This window comes from Ambystoma mexicanum, chromosome 13, assembly GCF_040938575.1.
Source record: "Ambystoma mexicanum isolate Mex_15411 chromosome 13, UKY_AmexF1_1, whole genome shotgun sequence".
Taxonomy (NCBI): Eukaryota; Metazoa; Chordata; class Amphibia; order Caudata; family Ambystomatidae; genus Ambystoma; species Ambystoma mexicanum.
In genome coordinates, this window is record NC_090938.1 from 467783412 (window position 1) to 467804738 (window position 21327).

Sequence of the window (21327 nt, forward strand, 5' to 3'; positions counted from 1 at the left end):
CCCCGGGGGCTGCATATGCCATTACGATACCTTTGGGTAGAGCAAGCTGAGAATTTGTCACTAAATGGGAACCGATACAAAATAAGTGTTCCTTAGATTTAATTTTATTAACCATACAAGAATTAGCAAAAAATGTAGTAAAAAGTGAGCAAGAGGTAAAGGGCATACAATCAGGACTTGAGGGTTTCATTGACAGAGTGGAGTTAGATGTCACACTTCTGTCCATCAATGAGACATTTGAATCACATAAAGCAGAAATAGAAAAAAAGGAAATTAGAAAATGTAATAGGGATACCTTCGATGTTCTCAATAACAAGGTCTACACATAGATTGATCCATTTAAAAGTAATCCCTCAGGACAACAAACAAGCACAAAGAGTAGCTTTTCCGATCTATCATTACTGACTCAGAGGGCCAATCCAAACAAAGGGACACTACAGAGATAGCTGACCAGGGGATAGTGACTTCTGACAGTGCTAGAACCACAACACTGGTCTCCTTTTTAGACCAAAGGAGAAAAGAAAGAGAACATGGAGGGGGGAGAAGCAACAGGCAGGACAACAGTGTCAAGACAAGACTGCAAAACAAGAGCACATACTTATTAATGTATCCAACAGACACTTCACCAAAACAGAGATGTCAGTCCTGCAGAAAGGCTGGAATATTGCTCCTAGAATTGTTTTGATTTTTTAAAAAAATATGTATTTGTACATTTTAAACAAGAACAATTACTCATCAATAATAAATAATCAAAAACGACATATTTACATTCAGACAAAGAACTAGTACAAATTCAAAAAGTTATCCAAAATCTTGCATGTAGGGTCAGTTTCCCTTGTCTCCTGTAAATTACTCTCTACATGTTTGCAAGACAAGTCATCTCCTCAATCCAATCCATAATCGCAGGTGCAATTTGTGGTTTCCAGCCCCTTATTATCATCTTTTTGCCTATACAGGCCCCTCTGAACAAGAATTCTTTCTCAGAGACTGAAATGTCCTCAAGTAATTCATCACCTCCTAAGATCATCGTTTTGAAATCTAAGGCAACATGTACATTTAAAACTCGCAAGCAAATATTACACACATCCTGCCAAAATCCACACACTCGTACAGAGTCCCAGAGTAAATGTTCCAAGACACCTACCTCATTCCCACAGCATCAGCATTCATCAGATTCCACCATACCTCTCTTCATCATCCTTTCCGCATTCCAGTACACTCTGTTGAGGATCTTTATTTGCCTTGAACGTTCTTCCAAGTTCATGGAGCAAAGCTTTATATTAGCACACATTGCCAACTACATCTCAGATGAAATCGCACACCCCAATCTCCTGCCCCAAACTGCTCTTAATTCAGAATTTTCTTTATAATTAGATACAAATTGATTGTACACCCTGCTAGCAATTGAATCACACCCTGAGTCTCTCCTTAAGAAAGAGATTCTCTATTGCATCGCCCTGCTCAACCACCTCTCTTATACATCTTTTGAATTTCCTGAAGTCACTTGTTAAGTAATTGTCAATGTTAAATGTTGCACATAGCTCTTCTTCATCAATCCACTTAGCATCCCTAATTACATCACCATCCAATATATACCACTTAGAAGCCACTCCGGCCATAATAAAGGCTTACCCCATCAACTATTGCCGGATTCAACCAAATGGCTGAAATTGTGCAAAATGTCAAATCATGGCAAATTTAATCGCGTGCGTCGAGCGTAATTACGGAGGCCCTAAAAGGAGTAGCAAGTCGGTTCTAGGTTCGTTGGAAAGCCTAGAATCTTAGCTTTAAGATAAAAGTTCCGCTCCTAGCACAAACGGTTCCAGAGATACAGACGATTTTGTGAAGGTACTTTTTCTGAATTTAAATTTAAAAGTTCAAAATGACAGGTGACAGTTTTCAGCTTTAAAAATAACAGAATGACACACACGATTCCTATGAGGTAGTTCTAAATAGGTTAAAATAGTTTTAATTAGATTATTTTACACTAAGATATTGGTTTTGGCACAGTGCTAGGTGGGTACTCACACTAGATTTTGGACAGGAATGGGCCTTGTCACGGATCTGGTCAACAGGTTGAACCGGACTTCTGGCGGTTCTGCTCACAGCGTCTGGTCTCTGGTTCTCTGTGGTTCAGGATACAGCACTGCTTTCTGGATACTGCTACAGGTTCTTGCAAAAGTTCTTGGCAAAGAATTCAAACAGCTCGCCCGGCTGTTGAATAGTTTGGTTGGTTTTGAGGCCTGCTGAAGAGGATTCAGCTTGTGGATTCAGGCCTCTCTGCTACAAATTCTGGAGTTAATTTCTGGTCTCTGGAGATTGATGGATTAGAAGTCTGGATCTCTGGATGTGAAGTCTGAAGTCTCCCGGCAAAGTGTCCCGGAAGAAAGTGGAAAGTGAATGTCCCTACCTGGGTTTCAATGTTCCTTTTATGTGTTTTGAAAATTGCTGTGTGCCTGGGCCTAGATAAGCCTGCCCCTCTCACTTGTCATTGGCCCAGTTCTCCCCTCTTCGTTGATTGGGGAGCTGGGTTGTGTGTCATCTTTATGGCTTACAGAAAGGCACTCCCTCCCCTTGTCAATGTGCACACAAATCTATTTCTGATCCAAATACATATTTCCTAGATACACAATTTGTTGAAATTACATGTACATATTACAGATTCCTTATGGTCCATGCTTATCAGACTCTGATCTTCCTGGGGGCTTGCATTCAAAAATGACAACATTTTGCGCTTTTTGACTGGTTTTGCAATATTGGATTTTCATCAAAAAAATGTACACCGTCCTTCTACACACATTCCAGCTATTTACTAGGTTTCTAGCATAAACCCGGTGTCTGTAATATCAATAAATTACGGGGTTTGGTCCTAGAACACTGTAGAAATTGGAGTTTGGACTCAAATCGTGAGGGCATTTTTCATACTAAGAATCTCAAAGTGGTACATTCCTGTCATTTGGTTACAATAAGTTATATTTGTTTCTATAAAATATATATTTGCTGCACTAGGAATCCACACTTAAGTCTGGCCTGCCCCTTGAAGCTGGGTGGGTCAGAGATCACATGCCTCTGCTCCCAGGCAGAGCTCTGTTTACAGTCAACATTCAAAATTAACATACCCCATTCAACTGAAAGGGGCTATTGTCTCTCTCCTCCAGGCTGAAGGGGAAACCCCCTCCTTCTCACTCAGAAGGGCCATGTGATATCCTGCCTCCTGTTGTGAGTCTCTGGGGTGTTAAGAGCTCTCAGCCTCTTGGCCTCTAAGAACAGCAGGGGGCTAAGATTTTTAATTAACCGACAGGCTTTGAAGTCGCAGTTAGGCTGGATCCTCTTGCACTCCTGAGATACAGTCCTACTGTCAGAGTTTAGACTGCTAGCGCCAGTTTGTGGACAAAGCTGGTACTGCACCCATTTTTGGGATCTGTCTTGAATTAATGCATTTCAATAGAGTGGTCTTTTGCTTGATAGTATATGACCCTTGCTTAACATTGTTTTGATGGCATTCTTACAGTAGAGTGGTGATGTGGAACCCCCCATAAGAAGGTTGTATCTTTAGAGTGGTCTTGTGCCCATGATTTTAGCAACTTTTTGACATAAAAAAACGGATTTTGAACAGAACCACCTTTCTTTGCACTGGTGGGTGGCAGATTAGGTCACCATTTTGGTGTGCGCAAACTGCACAGTTTTCCTGGATTCTGGCATGAATGTGGGCGGCGACAGCTCATCCCCACATCCACCCAGTCTATTGATTTAGTTTGTTCTGGGATAGAATAATGGGCGGCGACACCTCATCCCCACATCTACCCAGTCTATTGATTCAACATGGGTCAAAACCCTTGACAGTATCATGTGTTAAGCATATAATTTACATAGATATATCAAGAGTCGAATTACTACATTCACAATGTTGATGATTCAAAGGTTTAAATTCATATAAATAGATAAAGCAGGGAGAAGAGATATTCAAAAAGCCAATGTATTTTGGACAGCGTCCATCACCAAGGCTGAATCTGTATGCACAAGAAAATGTCAAAAAGATAGCATCAAAAGGAAAGCAAAACATTTCTTCAAGTAGACAACAGCTCAATACAATCTATCTTAGTACACACAACAAAATTATTCAGACTTGCATCAACGTTCACTGGGTGTAAATACAAAATCTTAAAACCAAAGCCTAGAACCAGGACCAAGAACCTGTGTATGAGAAAAAAGGCAGAGGATGTTCAACAGTGGAAGAATATATAGAGATATATAACATAAGAATAATGGGATGTTATGGAAAAATAGACTGGTAAAAAGGGCGAACTAACTGTTCAAAAAAGCAAAAATGAGGAAAACAAAATAAATGAAAAAAAATGAAAAAAACAAATGTGAGTTAGTCTGTAGTACACTTGCCAATGTGATCTTTGTTCACTTGCAAGCAGTTCCAAACTGTCCACTGCAAATTGAATTAGAAAGTAAAAAAAATAAAAAAATAAAAAAGGAAAAAGACGATCCCTGAAAACTAAAGTATCATCGTGTGGAGAGATATCCACCAATGTATAGTAAAATTAGGCTATAATAAACAGAACCTGTACCTGTCGCCAAACAAACCAGGAACGAGCGATGCACAAATCAGGATACGGAGGCTGATCAACGAAAGTAAAGACAACATTTCAATATTAAAGAAAAAGGCGCACAGACACTGCATGCATGTTGCAGGATGCCATGACATTATATGTCATGACGTCCCTAAATACATATGCAGACTGTCCATATGTGTATGTATACAAACATAATATCAGAAAAATTGATAAAATTGGACAACTGAAGGTCAGGATACAAGGAAACATGAAAATGTCTAATTAAAAACTCGAAAAAAATAAAACAATTAAAATGGGAGCAATGAAAATAAAAATAAATATTAAAAAAGGGACGGGGAGAAAAAATAAAGAAAATCAATCAAAAAAATGAAATAATCTAAAATAGGAAAAAGTATATATCTAAAAAATATATACAAATATAAACAAAAACATATATATAAAAAACTCAGTGAATGTTGATGCAAGTACAACAAATTGGTATGAATAACAAAAATGTATACCATATGGATAAATGTAAAGAAACGGATGTAAATAAATGCAAAATACAGACAATAATTAGAAAAAACAGAAAGGAAAAAAGGTCAAATGATAATAAAAATCAAATAAATGCAGAATGCAAGATGTGTCGGTCGCCTCATAGAACTCACCCAAAAATGACAAAAGTAGTCAAAAAGGAGTGTACGCTGGTGCAAGAAGTAACGCATTTTATTTCAGGGCCCAGATGCAGCTGGGCCATAAAATTCAAACTGAACGCGCAACAGAACTGAATGAAAATGGCGCTGTCAAAGAACCACCCTCGAGATGAAAACTTTTATAGACAGCAAAATATTAACATTTGCGATTCTGCATTATGGCAAAAATCTTCCCACAAATAAATGATTGGTCTTCTTACTTTGGACCCATATAGAACTCCATATGTTACACTTCATCATTGGTTCCATGAACCTTCCCACTATGCCCTCAAGTACAATAATGTGATGTTACAATCCACCCCCAATTCCCACACCAGAAAATGATATGATTGAAACATTTGAGTCTCTTCCTGGCTCTCATAGAAACAACTACCCACCACGACCCCATCAGAGCCTTAACCCACAGATATACTATTGAATAATTGTTGCATATAAGGAACATTCTAACACTCTTCCTAGGGAAAATGGTCTCGGGCGATTTGAAACTGCTGCGGGTCTTGCCTTCTTGACTAGAAAAACACATTTCATGAATGAGTTTGTATCTTAAAATGGTCTTATATTCCTCTTTCACTGGCAGACCCTATATGCTTTAATCAGTTATCCTGGAAAAAATAACAACTTCTGTGCACTTCTGTGAATGCTTGACCAAGTATCGCATGCTCTGTACTTATGAAGCAACTGCAGTGGCCTTTGCCGCAAGCAAAATGCCTGCACACTTTTAAAGCAGAAGCAGGATTTGTTGGCCTATTTACTGAACTTAAGTCTACCACTACATTTTTTTATACTTACCCATACCCCAGGAATTATGGATTTGTTTTGATATGGCTTTCAATTTCGCAAATATCAAAAAGAGTCCTCCTCCCCTTTTATATCCCTGCTCTCTCAGCTGATAGGTGCATTCCTTCATACCGCGCTGAACTTGCATTTTTATTACATATGCTTCAAAGTAAAGGGAACCCAAACTTGTTGTAGGGGTGCGGATGTAGTAGTAGAATCCTTTCACCCTTCCCGGCCCCTCTTTGAACACATCCTCAAATTGGACAAGTAGGTCATACAGATCTTGTTGTTGATTGTCACTAAGATCAGGGGAAATAAGCATAATAAGATTTCACTATAAAGTATAGTAAAATACTATGTAAACAATACAAATCATGTGTGATAAAGCCAAACCCAAATCAAATGAAAATATAGAAGAAAATGTTTTGAATACATGTTTCAGATGTAAATGAACCATATGCTCTAAAATACCAAATGTAGGTGATGAAGCCCGAGAAAACAAGAAAAATGAGTCTTCATTTCTCCCCACTGGGGTCAATGAGTCCAGTTTTTCAATTGAGAAGTTCACTCTGCGATCTAGGATATTGTGTAGGTTACCATGTCGTCCGGTCGATATCAATTCAACAACTTGAAAACAGATTTGAGCAATCTGATGGTGAAGTGCCACTGCTGAATTTTAGTTTGTGCGGATGTTAGATCTGTGTTCCTTTCAAGAGTATCTGACAGGTCTGATAGATTGTCCTAGGTAAGATACAACATGGGGCACTTTATGGTGTAAATGATATTAGCAGTATTATATATCTTTATCCTTTCCCAAGTTCTAAGATGGTAGATTGCATTACCTTTAATGACATAATGTCAACTACAACAGTGGCAAGTGCCTGCTTGTTTTTGACTATCTGTTTCAGTCTATTTTATGTCTGGTTTCACTAGGCAGTCCCTTAGGTTCGGCCCTCATGCATACAAGAACGCAGAGGTATCCTTGAATAAATCCTTGACCCCATTGTCACATCTCAAGATATCCTAATGTTTTAGAATGCATTTATTTATTTTATGGCTTTGTGTGGAAAATCTTGAGAGGTAAACAAAAGGATTATCCATTTGCTATGTTCCGTTATTAACACCTGTTTCTTGTCGTGGTGTCAGTACCGTATTGCTTACTCAATCTCCTCATTGTCGAATGATCTGGCACTAAGCTTCTGGACCGTTTTGCTGCATTTCCTTGTAACATCTATCATTGTCACTGACAATGCGCTTGACCCTAAGAAGATAACTATAAGGGAGATATTTGATCCGACTAGGTGGGTGAAAGCTCAAACACTGAAGCAGATTGCGTCTGTCCTTGGGTTTCCGGAAAAAAATCGAGGTGTATACAGCTTTTGTTATTGGGGTGATCCCTGCATCCAGAAAATGTATTGTGGGGTTGCCTATCTCGGCTGTAAACTGAAGGCAGCTGTCTATGGTGAGTGAGAACTTGCTCAGGCTCAAACATAAGCATGAAACAGTTGACATATGGATGGGGCCATGATGGCTCCTATGGATGTACCTGATGTTTGCAAATAGAATTGATTCCCATGTCTAAAATTTGTATTTTGAGAAAAAAAAGATGAAACGTGTCATGATAAATTCCTTAGAATCTCCTATCTGGTCCTCCTGTAGTAGATCCATTCAGCCGATTCCAATCCTAAGTCGTGTGGGATAGATGTATATAGACTGCTCACGTCTATGGTGAATAAGATGAAACTGTCATCTATCTCACAAGTCTGTAGGATCTGTAAAAAAGTGTGTAGTATCCTTAATGTACGTGGGGGAGTTTTGCATGAGTGGTTGTCAAAAGAAATCAATACAAACCCCCAATGTTTGGAGAACACTGCTCATAGTGGCCACTATATGTCTTCCTGGGGAATTCTCAAGTTGTTTGTGTATCTTGGGTAAAAGGTAGAACATGTTTTTTTTTTAGGATATATGTTAGTTAGAAAACATCTAGTGTTGTCATTAATCCAATCCAGATTTTATGTAAAGACTAAGGGCCTCATTATACGGTAGGCGGTAAGGGTTTACCGGTACCGGTATTTTACCGGTACTGGTAAATCCTTACCGCCTTACTATGAGGTCCCTTTGCGGGTTGGGGATTTTAACGCCTGCTTTTTGCAGGCGTTGAAAACCAACCCGTAAAGGGACCCAGGGAGCTAATTATGGTACCGCAATTTGCGGTGCCGTAATTAGCGCCTTCCCCATTCCCATTATGCCCTATGGGGCAAAAATGGGAATGGGGAAGGGCAATGGTGGAAAGGGGAATTACCGCCCCGCCAACCTTGGAATGGGGCGGTAATTCCCCTTTCCACCAAGGCGGTGCCGGTATTTTACCGGCATGAACCATGGCGCTAATTGCGCCATGGTTCTCCGCCTACCGTGTAATGAGGCCCTAACAGTTCTTTCAAGTTGTGGAAAATGCTGTTAGAGGGCTCTGACATTCGACAAGATAATCATTGTTGATGAGTAGAAAAGGGCTCCACTTTGTCAGCTGCTCTAATAGTGATAGATTCAGCAATGTAGATAGACCTGAGTGCACCAAACTCGTGATGTTTAAGAGTCTGTATTTTGGGTTTCTTGATGGAAATGATAGAGAAGTCATTGAGGAGAGTTTTTAAAAGATGTTAATTGATGGTAATATAATAGGCAGTATAAACCTGCTTTTGGGTTTACAATCCACATAATCATTTTCAGCCTCATTGGCCAGGACCTAATTGTATGTCTCTAGTTCAGAAGAAACAACCCAAAGTTTAAGTTTACATGTACATGTAAAGAGATCTATTTTAGTGTCTAATACCTATGTCCTTGACCCTGTTATCCTGACTGTTTCCTTCTCCCCCCCTCCAAGTTCTTTTTCTTTTCTTAGTTGTTCTACAAAGAGACTGATGGTGTAGTTCTAACATTGTTGGAAGTCGCTATCCCTTGTTCAGCTACCTCTGTAATGTCCCTTTGTTTGGATCAGCCCTCTGAGTCAGTACTGGATAGATTGGACAAGCGGTCAGGTCAGGTATTCCCTTTAATCTCCTAAATTCCACAATCAAGAACTTGCTTATTCAAGTGTCAACGATCAGATGGGAGACAGAGGTGACCTGGTGGGGTGACAAAACTCTGGTATCATTAAGACTAATCAACTTCTATTGGAACCCTGCCTTGATTGGTAAAAAAGCATTCATAGACCAGATTGCTGAGTTATTGGATAATGTCCATATCTACCCAGACCCCTCTTATGTTATCTTATGTGGGGATCTGAATACCTTAGACCTGACCGACACCTTGCAAGGCAAAGGCTGGAACCTGGACGCCCACCGTTATGCTAGACGGAACCTATGGAGTGGCCTCATGGATTCATGAGACATGCACCTATTGAATGGCAACTGTATAGGTGACATCCTGCCTCATCCAACGTGGGAAAACCGGGGCTCTACATCAATCATAGACTACATCTACCTATGAAAAAGCTTCCTACCTTTGGTTGAAAAATGTCAGGTTATCAAAACTGCACATAGTGACCAGCATCTTCTACTTCTTGAATGGGTTGTATACGAATTGTTCGTTTTACAACTGTTTGAATTACAATTGACCTTTTCACAATTGACCGAATTGTGAAGGTCAATTGTAACATATATGTGGGGGGAAACCCCCCACAGCCCCCCACCCAAAGCCAAACCCCCCCAAAACCCATATATATATTACCAAACCGATATATAATATATATATATATATATATATATATATATATATATATATATATATATATATATATACGGTCAATTGTGAAAAGGTCAATTGTGACCCTTTAAATTCGGTCAATTGTTCATTCGAACAATTGTAAACGAACAATTTGGGTAATACCCTTGAATGGGCACCCACGGGTTCTGTAATTGTTAAGTAATTGTCAATGTTAAATGTTGCACATAGCTCTTCTTCATCAATCCACTTAGCATCCCTAATTACATCACCATCCAATATATACCACTTAGAAGCCACTCCGGCCATAATAAAGGCTTACCCCATCAACTATTGCCGGATTCAACCAAATGGCTGAAATTGTGCAAAATGTCAAATCATGGCAAATTTAATCGCGTGCGTCGAGCGTAATTACGGAGGCCCTAAAAGGAGTAGCAAGTCGGTTCTAGGTTCGTTGGAAAGCCTAGAATCTTAGCTTTAAGATAAAAGTTCCGCTCCTAGCACAAACGGTTCCAGAGATACAGACGATTTTGTGAAGGTACTTTTTCTGAATTTAAATTTAAAAGTTCAAAATGACAGGTGACAGTTTTCAGCTTTAAAAATAACAGAATGACACACACAATTCCTATGAGGTAGTTCTAAATAGGTTAAAATAGTTTTAATTAGATTATTTTACACTAAGATATTGGTTTTGGCACAGTGCTAGGTGGGTACTCACACTAGATTTTGGACAGGAATGGGCCTTGTCACGGATCTGGTCAACAGGTTGAACCGGACTTCTGGCGGTTCTGCTCACAGCGTCTGGTCTCTGGTTCTCTGTGGTTCAGGATACAGCACTGCTTTCTGGATACTGCTACAGGTTCTTGCAAAAGTTCTTGGCAAAGAATTCAAACAGCTCGCCCGGCTGTTGAATAGTTTGGTTGGTTTTGAGGCCTGCTGAAGAGGATTCAGCTTGTGGATTCAGGCCTCTCTGCTACAAATTCTGGAGTTAATTTCTGGTCTCTGGAGATTGATGGATTAGAAGTCTGGATCTCTGGATGTGAAGTCTGAAGTCTCCCGGCAAAGTGTCCCGGAAGAAAGTGGAAAGTGAATGTCCCTACCTGGGTTTCAATGTTCCTTTAATGTGTTTTGAAAATTGCTGTGTGCCTGGGCCTAGATAAGCCTGCCCCTCTCACTTGTCATTGGCCCAGTTCTCCCCTCTTCGTTGATTGGGGAGCTGGGTTGTGTGTCATCTTCATGGCTTACAGAAAGGCACTCCCTCCCCTTGTCAATGTGCACACAAATCTATTTCTGATCCAAATACATATTTCCTAGATACACAATTTGTTGAAATTACATGTACATATTACAGATTCCTTATGGTCCATGCTTATCAGACTCTGATCTTCCTGGGGGCTTGCATTAAAAAATGACAACATTTTGCGCTTTTTGACTGGTTTTGCAATATTGGATTTTCATCAAAAAAATGTACACCGTCCTTCTACACACATTCCAGCTATTTACTAGGTTTCTAGCATAAACCCGGTGTCTGTAATATCAATAAATTACGGGGTTTGGTCCTAGAACACTGTAGAAATTGGAGTTTGGACTCAAATCGTGAGGGCATTTTTCATACTAAGAATCTCAAAGTGGTACATTCCTGGTATTTGGTTACAATAAGTTATATTTGTTTCTATAAAATATATATTTGCTGCACTAGGAATCCACACTTAAGTCTGGCCTGCCCCTTGAAGCTGGGTGGGTCAGAGATCACATGTCTCTGCTCCCAGGCAGAGCTCTGTTTACAGTCAACATTCAAAATTAACATACCCCATTCAACTGAAAGGGGCTATTGTCTCTCTCCTCCAGGCTGAAGGGGAAACCCCCTCCTTCTCACTCAGAAGGGCCATGTGATATCCTGCCTCCTGTTGTGAGTCTCTGGGGTGTTAAGAGCTCTCAGCCTCTTGGCCTCTAAGAACAGCAGGGGGCTAAGATTTTTAATTAACCGACAGGCTTTGAAGTCGCAGTTAGGCTGGATCCTCTTGCACTCCTGAGATACAGTCCTACTGTCAGAGTTTAGACTGCTAGCGCCAGTTTGTGGACAAAGCTGGTACTGCACCCATTTTTGGGATCTGTCTTGAATTAATGCATTTCAATAGAGTGGTCTTTTGCTTGATAGTATATGACCCTTGCTTAACATTGTTTTGATGGCATTCTTACAGTAGAGTGGTGATGTGGAACCCCCCATAAGAAGGTTGTATCTTTAGAGTGGTCTTGTGCCCATGATTTTAGCAACTTTTTGACATAAGAAAACGGATTTTGAACAGAACCACCTTTCTTTGCACTGGTGGGTGGCAGATTAGGTCACCATTTTGGTGTGCGCAAACTGCACAGTTTTCCTGGATTCTGGCATGAATGTGGGCGGCGACAGCTCATCCCCACATCCACCCAGTCTATTGATTTAGTTTGTTCTGGGATAGAATAATGGGCGGCGACACCTCATCCCCACATCTACCCAGTCTATTGATTCAACATGGGTCAAAACCCTTGACAGTATCATGTGTTAAGCATATAATTTACATAGATATATCAAGAGTCGAATTACTACATTCACAATGTTGATGATTCAAAGGTTTAAATTCATATAAATAGATAAAGCAGGGAGAAGAGATATTCAAAAAGCCAATGCATTTTGGACAGCGTCCATCACCAAGGCTGAATCTGTATGCACAAGAAAATGTCAAAAAGATAGCATCAAAAGGAAAGCAAAACATTTCTTCAAGTAGACAACAGCTCAATAAAATCTATCTTAGTACACAAAACAAAATTATTCAGACTTGCATCAACGTTCACTGGGTGTAAATACAAAATCTTAAAACCAAAGCCTAGAACCAGGACCAAGAACCTGTGTATGAGAAAAAAGGCAGAGGATGTTCAACAGTGGAAGAATATATAGAGATATATAACATAAGAATAATGGGATGTTATGGAAAAATAGACTGGTAAAAAGGGCGAACTAACTGTTCAAAAAAGCAAAAATGAGGAAAACAAAATAAATGAAAAAAAATGAAAAAAACAAATGTGAGTTAGTCTGTAGTACACTTGACAATGTGATCTTTGTTCACTTGCAAGCAGTTCCAAACTGTCCACTGCAAATTGAATTAGAAAGGAAAAAAAATAAAAAAATAAAAAAGGAACAAGACGATCCCTGAAAACTAAAGTATCATCGTGTGGAGAGATATCCACCAATGTATAGTAAAATTAGGCTATAATAAACAGAACCTGTACCTGTCGCCAAACAAACCAGGAACGAGCGATGCACAAATCAGGATACGGAGGCTGATCAACGAAAGTAAAGACAACATTTCAATATTAAAGAAAAAGGCGCACAGACACTGCATGCATGTTGCAGGATGCCATGACATTATATGTCATGACGTCCCTAAATACATATGCAGACTGTCCATATGTGTATGTATACAAACATAATATCAGAAAAATTGATAAAATTGGACAACTGAAGGTCAGGATACAAGGAAACATGAAAATGTCTAATTAAAAACTCGAAAAAAATAAAACAATTAAAATGGGAGCAATGAAAATAAAAATAAATATTAAAAAAGGGACGGGGAGAAAAAATAAAGAAAATCAATCAAAAAAATGAAATAATCTAAAATAGGAAAAAGTATATATCTAAAAAATATATACAAATATAAACAAAAACATATATATAAAAAACTCAGTGAATGATGATGCAAGTACAACAAATTGGTATGAATAACAAAAATGTATACCATATGGATAAATGTAAAGAAACGGATGTAAATAAATGCAAAATACAGACAATAATTAGAAAAAACAGAAAGGAAAAAAGGTCAAATGATAATAAAAATCAAATAAATGCAGAATGCAAGATGTGTCGGTCGCCTCATAGAACTCACCCAAAAATGACAAAAGTAGTCAAAAAGGAGTGTACGCTGGTGCAAGAAGTAACGCATTTTATTTCAGGGCCCAGATGCAGCTGGGCCATCAAATTCAAACTGAACGCGCAACAGAACTGAATGAAAAAGGCGCTGTCAAAGAACCACCCTCGAGATGAAAACTTTTATAGACAGCAAAATATTAACATTTGCGATTCTGCATTATGGCAAAAATCTTCCCACAAATAAATGATTGGTCTTCTTACTTTGGACCCATATAGAACTCCATATGTTACACTTCATCATTGGTTCCATGAACCTTCCCACTATGCCCTCAAGTACAATAATGTGATGTTACAATCCACCCCCAATTCCCACACCAGAAAATGATATGATTGAAACATTTGAGTCTCTTCCTGGCTCTCATAGAAACAACTACCCACCACAACCCCATCAGAGCCTTAACCCACAGATATACTATTGAATAATTGTTGCATATAAGGAACATTCTAACACTCTTCCTAGGGAAAATGGTCTCGGGCGATTTGAAACTGCTGCGGGTCTTGCCTTCTTGACTAGAAAAACACATTTCATGAATGAGTTTGTATCTTAAAATGGTCTTATATTCCTCTTTCACTGGCAGACCCTATATGCTTTAATCAGTTATCCTCGAAAAAATAACAACTTCTGTGCACTTCTGTGAATGCTTGACCAAGTATCGCATGCTCTGTACTTATGAAGCAACTGCAGTGGCCTTTGCCGCAAGCAAAATGCTTGCACACTTTTAAAGCAGAAGCAGGATTTGTTGGCCTATTTACTGAACTTAAGTCTACCACTACATTTTTTTATACTTACCCATACCCCAGGAATTATGGATTTGTTTTGATATGGCTTTCAATTTCGCAAATATCAAAAAGAGTCCTCCTCCCCTTTTATATCCCTGCTCTCTCAGCTGATAGGTGCATTCCTTCATACCGCGCTGAACTTGCATTTTTATTACATATGCTTCAAAGTAAAGGGAACCCAAACTTGTTGTAGGGGTGCGGATGTAGTAGTAGAATCCTTTCACCCTTCCCGGCCCCTCTTTGAACACATCCTCAAATTGGACAAGTAGGTCATACAGATCTTGTTGTTGATTGTCACTAAGATCAGGGGAAATAAGCATAATAAGATTTCACTATAAAGTATAGTAAAATACTATGTAAACAATACAAATCATGTGTGATAAAGCCAAACCCAAATCAAATGAAAATATAGAAGAAAATGTTTTGAATACATGTTTCAGATGTAAATGAACCATATGCTCTAAAATACCAAATGTAGGTGATGAAGCCCGAGAAAACAAGAAAAATGAGTCTTCATTTCTCCCCACTGGGGTCAATGAGTCCAGTTTTTCAATTGAGAAGTTCACTCTGCGATCTAGGATCTTGTGTAGGTTACCATGTCGTCCGGTCGATATCAATTCAACAACTTGAAAACAGATTTGAGCAATCTGATGGTGAAGTGCCACTGCTGAATTTTAGTTTGTGCGGATGTTAGATCTGTGTTCCTTTCAAGAGTATCTGACAGGTCTGATAGATTGTCCTAGGTAAGATACAACATGGGGCACTTTATGGTGTAAATGATATTAGCAGTATTATATATCTTTATCCTTTCCCAAGTTCTAAGATGGTAGATTGCATTACCTTTAATGACATAATGTCAACTACAACAGTGGCAAGTGCCTGCTTGTTTTTGACTATCTGTTTCAGTCTATTTTATGTCTGGTTTCACTAGGCAGTCCCTTAGGTTCGGCCCTCATGCATACAAGAACGCAGAGGTATCCTTGAATAAATCCTTGACCCCATTGTCACATCTCAAGATATCCTAATGTTTTAGAATGCATTTATTTATTTTATGGCTTTGTGTGGAAAATCTTGAGAGGTAAACAAAAGGATTATCCATTTGCTATGTTCCGTTATTAACACCTGTTTCTTGTCGTGGTGTCAGTACCGTATTGCTTACTCAATCTCCTCATTGTCGAATGATCTGGCACTAAGCTTCTGGACCGTTTTGCTGCATTTCCTTGTAACATCTATCATTGTCACTGACAATGCGCTTGACCCTAAGAAGATAACTATAAGGGAGATATTTGATCCGACTAGGTGGGTGAAAGCTCAAACACTGAAGCAGATTGCGTCTGTCCTTGGGTTTCCGGAAAAAAATCGAGGTGTATACAGCTTTTGTTATTGGGGTGATCCCTGCATCCAGAAAATGTATTGTGGGGTTGCCTATCTCGGCTGTAAACTGAAGGCAGCTGTCTATGGTGAGTGAGAACTTGCTCAGGCTCAAACATAAGCATGAAACAGTTGACATATGGATGGGGCCATGATGGCTCCTATGGATGTACCTGATGTTTGCAAATAGAATTGATTCCCATGTCTAAAATTTGTATTTTGAGAAAAAAAAGATGAAACGTGTCATGATAAATTCCTTAGAATCTCCTATCTGGTCCTCCTGTAGTAGATCCATTCAGCCGATTCCAATCCTAAGTCGTGTGGGATAGATGTATATAGACTGCTCACGTCTATGGTGAATAAGATGAAACTGTCATCTATCTCACAAGTCTGTAGGATCTGTAAAAAAGTGTGTAGTATCCTTAATGTACGTGGGGGAGTTTTGCATGAGTGGTTGTCAAAAGAAATCAATACAAACCCCCAATGTTTGGAGAACACTGCTCATAGTGGCCACTATATGTCTTCCTGGGGAATTCTCAAGTTGTTTGTGTATCTTGGGTAAAAGGTAGAACATGTTTTTTTTTTAGGATATATGTTAGTTAGAAAACATCTAGTGTTGTCATTAATCCAATCCAGATTTTATGTAAAGACTAAGGGCCTCATTATACGGTAGGCGGTAAGGGTTTACCGGTACCGGTATTTTACCGGTACTGGTAAATCCTTACCGCCTTACTACGAGGTCCCTTTGCGGGTTTGGGATTTTAACGCCTGCTTTTTGCAGGCGTTAAAAACCAACCCGTAAAGGGACCCAGGGAGCTAATTATGGTACCGCAATTTGCGGTGCCGTAATTAGCGCCTTCCCCATTCCCATTATGCCCTATGGGGCAAAAATGGGAATGGGGAAGGGCAATGGTGGAAAGGGGAATTACCGCCCCGCCAACCTTGGAATGGGGCGGTAATTCCCCTTTCCACCAAGGCGGTGCCGGTATTTTACCGGCATGAACCATGGCGCTAATTGCGCCATGGTTCTCCGCCTACCGTGTAATGAGGCCCTAACAGTTCTTTCAAGTTGTGGAAAATGCTGTTAGAGGGCTCTGACATTCGACAAGATAATCATTGTTGATGAGTAGAAAAGGGCTCCACTTTGTCAGCTGCTCTAATAGTGATAGATTCAGCAATGTAGATAGACCTGAGTGCACCAAACTCGTGATGTTTAAGAGTCTGTATTTTGGGTTTCTTGATGGAAATGATAGAGAAGTCATTGAGGAGAGTTTTTAAAAGATGTTAATTGATGGTAATATAATAGGCAGTATAAACCTGCTTTTGGGTTTACAATCCACATAATCATTTTCAGCCTCATTGGCCAGGACCTAATTGTATGTCTCTAGTTCAGAAGAAACAACCCAAAGTTTAAGTTTACATGTACATGTAAAGAGATCTATTTTAGTGTCTAATACCTATGTCCTTGACCCTGTTATCCTGACTGTTTCCTTCTCCCCCCCTCCAAGTTCTTTTTCTTTTCTTAGTTGTTCTACAAAGAGACTGATGGTGTAGTTCTAACATTGTTGGAAGTCGCTATCCCTTGTTCAGCTACCTCTGTAATGTCCCTTTGTTTGGATCGGCCCTCTGAGTCAGTACTGGATAGATTGGACAAGCGGCCAGGTCAGGTATTCCCTTTAATCTCCTAAATTCCACAATCAAGAACTTGCTTATTCAAGTGTCAACGATCAGATGGGAGACAGAGGTGACCTGGTGGGGTGACAAAACTCTGGTATCATTAAGACTAATCAACTTCTATTGGAACCCTGCCTTGATTGGTAAAAAAGCATTCATAGACCAGATTGCTGAGTTATTGGATAATGTCCATATCTACCCAGACCCCTCTTATGTTATCTTATGTGGGGATCTGAATACCTTAGACCTGACCGACACCTTGCAAGGCAAAGGCTGGAACCTGGACGCCCACCGTTATGCTAGACGGAACCTATGGAGTGGCCTCATGGATTCATGAGACATGCACCTATTGAATGGCAACTGTATAGGTGACATCCTGCCTCATCCAACGTGGGAAAACCGGGGCTCTACATCAATCATAGACTACATCTACCTATGAAAAAGCTTCCTACCTTTGGTTGAAAAATGTCAGGTTATCAAAACTGCACATAGTGACCAGCATCTTCTACTTCTTGAATGGGTTGTATACGAATTGTTCGTTTTACAACTGTTTGAATTACAATTGACCTTTTCACAATTGACCGAATTGTGAAGGTCAATTGTAACATATATGTGGGGGGAAACCCCCCACAGCCCCCCACCCAAAGCCAAACCCCCCCAAAACCCATATATATATTACCAAACCGATATATAATATATATATATATATATATATATATATATATACGGTCAATTGTGAAAAGGTCAATTGTGACCCTTTAAATTTAGTCAATTGTTCATTCGAACAATTGTAAACGAACAATTTGGGTAATACCCTTGAATGGGCACCCACGGGTTCTCAGTCGCACGAGCAATTCTCAGTTGCTCTTGAAACATGCAATGGGGGATTTCGTTTGACACTCTCATCCACAAAGAACCAAGCTTTGACAACAAAACAGGGTAGAGACGGAAAAGAAGGGCAGATTGGTTTGTAACCATAAGCACATTTTTGACCACAAACTGGTGGCCCGAAGAAGAGTGGCAAGAAAATCTGCATGTATAACAAGAAAGTCAGACTCAATCCACAAAGTTAAGTTAATAAAACTGACTCTGTGCATCAAAACATCTAAGATATAAGCGAAATGCATAGGCGATGTTACTGGCTCTGGTGGGCAAAGACACAAATAGATTCTAGTTACTAATCAAGGCGGACGAATCGGCACTGAGGGTAGACCAAACAAACCCCATAAGCGAAGACACCTGGACCACACACTTTAGAAAATAGTATGCGCAAATCTGTGAAAACACTGACTCCTTCAACGTGAGTGAATGTCCCGATCGTTAGGTCACCTCTACTAGCGCATATGACATCATAAGAAGAATTATGAAGCTGCTCAAGAGCACCGGGGCCTGACGGGTTATCAAACTTCATGTTAAAAGAGTTCCCTGATGATTGGGCCGTGTTTATATCAATTATGTTTGAGCAAATAGCCTCTTCTCGCCATCTACCATCTTCATGGCTGAGAGCGATAGTGGTCTCAATCCACAAGAAGGGAGACTGGAGTAAAACTAAGAACAGTCGCCCTATCACTCTCCTTGATGTCATCGGCAGGTTCTATAGCTCAATCATCCAGGACCGGTTCAACTTGTGGTGTAGAGAGACTGGCTGCCTTGACAAACTTCAAACCGGTTTTTTGAGGAGCCGGAGAACATCAATCAATATACTCTTACTTCAACTGTTGAAGGGGAACGTAGGTCCCTTCAAACTGAAGTTCTACATGGTGTTTGTGGATTTAGTCCAGGCCTTTGTCCAAATGCATGGACACAAGCTTTGGTCAAAGCTGGTAAAGAAAAACTGGCCAGCACCAATATTCAACTCAATCTTGCCAATGCACTCTGACACGTCCCTTCAAGTAGGCTGAATAAAGCGCTCTCAAACGAAACAAGAACTTTTCGAGGATTCAAGCAGGGGTGCTCTATGGCCCCAGCGCTTTTCAACTTTTTCCTGGAGGACTTGTCAGAAGCCGCCCTGTCTACCAGGTCATTCCCCCAAGGTCAGTGGAATCCAGCTACCACGACTGCTGTATGCGGATGCCGTTGTGTTAAACCACCAAACACCGGTTGGTCTACAAAGACAACTCAACACCCTAATTTGTTACATAAAAAAAGGACATGGAGATTTACAAGGGGAAAAACACAATTCTGACTCTTGGATCTGCTAAAGGGGGACGAAACCGACATTCATGGTACATCGACGGAGGACAAAATCGATCAGGTGCAATCCTTCAAATATCTAGGATTATGGCTGAGCAATTCATCAATAGAGGCTCCTATGTCAACCTACCTCCTTGCGAAGATGAAAACCCTGACTAGCCAAGCATCTGTACTTCACAGGAAGTTTGGCCGCTTCTCTATTGTACTGGCACTGAAGTACTACGAAGCTAACGTGGTACCAGTGCTAACGTACGGGGCAGAAGTACTGTCCAACCTTCCAGATCCCCTATGGAATCGCCTCAAGGCGGGGTTCTGGAAAAAGGTGTTGGGTCGCCCCCAGTCTACCCTGATCGCCATTGTCCGGAGAGTGTTGGGCCTGAACTCCTTGAAATCCACAGTCATTTGGAACAGCTTGGCACTGTTCAGGAAGTGCCACGACCTACACGGCCAAAGATTCTGGAAATGGTGCATAAGGAGATGATTGCTGGCTCTAATCCGACGTTGATGAAATGGCATGCGGCCACAGTGTTCTTCTTAGAAGAAACCGACAGCTCCCTAGAACAACTGCTGTGCGACCCAGATCGTGTAAAAAGAAAATTGCAAAACAGAGCTTGGATTCAAACCCAGGAGCAGGATAGAAGTTACCAATCAGTTGCGAATTTGCCCTTGTGAATACCTGAAACAGTCTCCAGACAAAAGGGTCAGAGACCACTTCTTGAGAGCTCATTTGAACTTGCACCCCACCAACGAGATCCAACCAATTTGGGGCCAGTCTGTGGAAGATCACTGTCGGCACCGTCACGACAGCTCAAAAGTGAAATCACTGTTTCATTTGATGACATTATGTCCAGCTCTGAAAGAGCAGTGTTCAAAACATTTTAGACCTCTATTTTCGGATTTTGCCCTTGCAGAATTAAAAAAACTGGTGGCTATGCTTAATGTCAGGACAAAAAAACAGCCATGTAATCATTGTGGTGAAATTCATGATAGAGGTCCTTCCGGAGAACGGAATTTCTAAAATTTCCTAAGTTTTAAAACTCTTAAAACACAAAATTGTAAATTTAATAAATGGTTTAGTTAAAGGAAATTGAAAAAGAATCAAGTTCTTTTTTGCTAAAAAGAATTGTTGATTCAATTTTAATGCAAATAAAACCTTTTTTTTATTTAAAAAAAAAGAGGTATCCCTCTCCCTTTGTCGGATTTCCTTTTCTTCTATTTCTGCTTTATATGATTCTAATGTTTCATTGATGGATAGAGGTGTCACATCGAACTCCTCTCTGCCAATGAATCACTCACGTTCTGTTTGTATGCCCTTTACCTCCTGGTCAAGGCTTACTAGATATGTTGCTATTTCCTGTATGGTTAACAAAATGAGATCTAAGAAACACCTATGTTGTATCTGTTCCCATTTAGTGACACCTTCTCAGCTCACTTTACCCAAAGCTGTTCGTAAAGGCATATGCAGCCCCCTGGGGATGCGCTGAGCCCTAGAGAATCTTCCTAATGTAATTTCATGCACTTTCCTGTTGATCTGTTTTTCAATGCGATACTCAGTTTAATTTTCCTAGAGAGG

At 40.0% G+C, this 21327-nt stretch overlaps 1 protein-coding gene across 1 annotated transcript in view; it reads left to right on the top strand.

The window, feature by feature from the left end:
* The window catches only part of CRHR1 (corticotropin releasing hormone receptor 1), a 2003326-nt gene that overhangs the window by 1272508 nt on the left and 709491 nt on the right, over positions 1-21327 (top strand). The gene's annotated exons all lie outside the window — the stretch shown is intronic.